This window comes from Orycteropus afer, unplaced genomic scaffold (genome assembly GCF_000298275.1).
Source record: "Orycteropus afer afer isolate SDZICR_OR568_19922 unplaced genomic scaffold, OryAfe1.0 scaffold00053, whole genome shotgun sequence".
In the NCBI taxonomy this organism is placed as follows: Eukaryota; Metazoa; Chordata; class Mammalia; order Tubulidentata; family Orycteropodidae; genus Orycteropus; species Orycteropus afer.
Genome location: NW_006921640.1, coordinates 3,731,508 through 3,735,687, shown reverse-complemented (window position 1 = coordinate 3,735,687; position 4,180 = coordinate 3,731,508). Strand labels below are relative to the sequence as shown.

The following is a 4,180-nucleotide window of genomic DNA, read 5'->3' as shown; positions in this document are numbered from 1 at the left end:
CCTTTCTCCCTGTGCAAATGCTGCCCTTCTGATCTCCAAAGGTTGATTGTTCTAAGGATTGCATCTCCTTGGTATAGATGTTCAGCTGGTAGCCCTGTCTATTGTTTGGCTGAGAGTTAAGCCATAGAAATTGCCAGTCCAAAGGGTGACTTGGGGTCATAGTCTCAGAAGTTTCACCAGTCTCTAACAGACCACTAAGCCTGGTCTTTTTTATGATTTTGAGTTTTGTTCCACATTTTTCTCCCAATCTATCCAGGATCTCCAATTTTGATCCCTTTCTGGGTGTTTGGCATTGGTAGCCAGGCACCATCTAGTTCTGGTCTCGGGGTCATGTATGTTGAGGCTCTTATGGTCCATTAGGCCTTTGGACTAACTATTCCCATATGTCTTTGATTTTCTATATTCTTCTTTGCTCTGGACAAGAAGAGACCAGTAGTTTCCACTTAGATGGCCACTTGCAATCTCTTAAGACCCCAGTTACTACTCACTGAAGTAAGATGTAGAACGATATTTTTGTATACTATATTGTGCCAATTGAGCTTAATGTCCCCCACAACAATGGTTCCCAACCTGCAGACCCAGTGGCCCTCAAGGTGCTTATCTGTGGCTAAGAAGTTATCCAAACTTAGGGCACTTTCACTGAACAAAATGGCACATGGCTAAATACAGGAGCAAATTTGTGCCAAAGTCATGAAACAAAAGTGAAAATTATTGTCCCCTCTGCTTCCCTGTCTCAGACTTATTTTTTTGATCACTAAACTTCTGGATGGTTTGGGAACTGTCAAAATAGAAATATACACAAAATCATTAAGAAGAAGATCTATGTTATGTCTGCCTCTGCTGCTTTTGCTTATTCCCTTTGGCCTGCCTCTAAAAAGTTTAAAAAACATACCAAATTTATTGCCATCAAGTCGATTCTGACTCACAGTGGCCCTCGTTGGGTTTTTTACAGAATTGGACTGCCTCATTTTTCTTCTGCGGAGTGGGTGATGGGTTCATGCCACCAACATTCTGGTTAGCAGCCAAATGCCCTAACTACTACACCACCAGAGTTCCTTCCCTAGAAGTTTAGGGGTTTGTTGCTTTTGTTAGGTGCCATCGAGTGGTCTCTGACTCATAGTGATCCTATGCACAGCAAAATGAAACCCTACGAGGTCCTGTGCCAGCCTCATGATCTTGCTATACCTGAGCTCATCATTGCAGCCACTGTGGCAATCCATCTTGTTGAGGGCCTTCCCCTATCTCATTGACCCTCCACTTTACCAAGCATGATATCCTTCTCCAGGGAATGGTTCCTTCTGACAACATGACTAAAGTAGGTGAGATGAAGTTGGGCCATTTTCACTTCCAAGGAGCATTCCGGCTGTACTTCCTCCAGGACAGATTTGTTAGTCCTTTTAGCAGACCATGGTACTCTTAGCATCCTTCTCCAACACCACAACTCAAAACGTCAACTCTTCTTTGGTCTTTCTTATGCATTATCCAGCTCTCATATGCATAAGTTGTTGTTGTTAGGTGCGATCGAGTCGTCTCCAACTCATAGCAACCCTATGCACAGCACAGTGAAACACTGCCCAGTTCTGAGCCAGCTCCACAATTCTGCTACAGTTGAGCCCATTGTTGCCACCACCGTGTCAATCCACCTTGTTGAGGGCCTTCCCCTCTTTCGTTGACCTTCTGCCTTACCAAGCATGACATCTTTCTCCAGGGAATGGTCCCTTCTGACAACATGATCAAAGTATATAAGATGAAGTCTGGCCATTCACGCTTCCTAGGAGCATTTTGGCTGCACTTTCTCCAGGACAGATCTGTTAGTTCTTTTAGCAGTCCATGGTACTTTCAGTATTCTTCACCAGCATCACAACTCAAAAGCATCAACTCTTCTTTGGTCTTCCTTATTCATTGTCCAGCTCTCACATGCATATGAGGCAATTGAAAATAGCGTGGCTTGTGTCAGGTGCACCTTAGTCATCAAGGAGACTTCTTTGCTCTTCAGCACTTGAAAGAGGTCCTTTGCAGCTGATTTGCCCAGTGCTATACATCATCTGATGTCCTGACTGCTGCTTCCCTCAGCGTCAATTGTAGAACCAAGCAATGTGAAGTCTTTGACAATTTCAATCTTTTCTCCATTTATCATAATGCGCTTATAGGTCCAGTTGTGAGGATTTTTGTTTTCTTTATATTGAGATGTAATCCATCCTGCAGACTGTAGTCTTTAATCTTCATCAGTAAGCACTTCAAGTCATCTTCACTTTCAGCAAGCAAAGTTGTGTCATCTGTCTATTGCAGGTTGTTAATGAGTCTTCCTGTAATCCTGATGCCACATTCTTCTTCATATAATCCAGCTTCTCAGATTATTTGCTCAGCATACAAATTGAATAAGTATGGTGAAAGGATACAACTTTGACACACTCTCTTCTTGATTTGGAACCATGCAGTATCCCCTTGTTCTTACCGAACGACAACTTCCTGATCTGTGTACAGGTTCCTTATGAGCACAAATAAGTGTTCTGGGATTCCCATTCAATGTTATCCATAGTTTGTTATGATCCACACAATTGATTGCTTTTGCATAGTCAATAAAACATTAGTAAACATCTTTCTGGTATTCTTTGCTTTCAGCTAAGATCCATCTGACAACAGCAATGATATAACTCATTCCATGTCCTCTTGTGAATCCAGCTTGCATTTCTGGAAGCTCTCTGTTGATATACTGCTGCAATTGTTTTTTAATTATCTTCAGGAAGTTCTTACTTGTGTGTGATATTAATGATATTGTTTGATAATTTCTACATTCTATTGCATCACCTTTCTTTGAATGGGTACAAATATGGATCTCTTCCATTCAGTTGACCAGGTTGCTGTCTTCCAAGTCTCTTGGCATAGCTGAGTGAGTGCCTCTAGCAGAGCATCTGTTTGTTGAAACATCTCAATGGGTATTCTGTCAATTCCTGAAGGCTGTTCTGGCTGTTCTTTGCCAGTTCCTTCAGAGCAGCTTGGGCTTCTTCCCTCAGTCCATTGGGTCTTGATCATATGCCACCTCCTGACATAGATGAACATCAAACAATTCCTTTTGGTACAGTGACTCTGTATATTCCTTCCATCTTCTTTTGATCTTTCCTACGGCATTCAAAATTTTGCCCATAGAAGCTTTCAGTATTGCAACTTGAGGGTTAAATTTGTTCCTCAGTTCTTTCAGCTTGAGAAATGCCAAGCGTGTTCTTCCCTTTTAGTTTTCTAACTCCAGGTCTTTACACATTTCATTATCATAATTGGCTTTGTCTTCTCCAGCTGCTCTTTGAAATCTTCTGTTCAGCTCTTTTATCTTGTCATTTCTTCCATTTGCTTTAGCTACTCTCTGCTCAAGGGCAAGTTTCAGAGTCTCTTCTGACATCTTTTGTGGTACTTCCTTCCTTTCTTGTCTTTTTAATGACCTCTTGCTTTCTTCATGGATGATGTTCTTCATGTCATAGCACAGTTCCTCTGGTTTTCAGTCACTGGTGTTCAATGCATCAAATCTATTCTTTAAATGGTCTTTAAATTCAGGATCAAGGTCATATTTTGGCTCTCATGGACTTGTTTTAATTGTCTTCAACCTCAACTTGAATGTCCTCATGAGCAGTTGATGGTCTGTTTCACAATTATCTCCTGGCTCTGTTTTGGCTGAAGATATTGAACTTCTCCATTGCCTCTTGCCACAGATATAGTCAGTCTGATTCCTGTGTATTCCATCTGGTGAAGTCCAAGTGTATAGCTGTCACTTATGTTGTTGAAAAAAGGTATTTGTAATGAATAATTTGTTGGACTTGCAAAATTCTATCATGCAATCTCCAGCATGATTTCTACCACCAAGGCTATATTTTCCAGCTACTCTTCTTTGTTTCCAACTTTTGCATTCCAGTCACTAGTGATAATCAACACATCTTGATTGCACGTTCAGTCAATTTCAGACAGCAGAAGTTGATAGAAATCTTCAATTTCCTCATCTTTGGCTTTGGTGGTTGGTGCATAGATTTGAATAATAGTAGTATTAACTGGCTTTCCTTATTGTTGTTGTTGTTGTTGTTAAGGGCCATCGAGTCGTTTCCGACTCATAACGACCCCATGCACAGCAGAACGAAACACTGCCCGATCCCGCGCCAGCCCCACAATCCCTGCTATACTTGAGCCCATCATCGCA

General features: G+C 41.5%; 1 protein-coding gene across 1 annotated transcript in view; it reads left to right on the top strand.

Annotated features, from left to right (window-relative positions):
* MSRA (methionine sulfoxide reductase A) overlaps nt 1-4,180 on the top strand; it is an 821,542-nt gene that overhangs the window by 620,243 nt on the left and 197,119 nt on the right. The gene's annotated exons all lie outside the window — the stretch shown is intronic.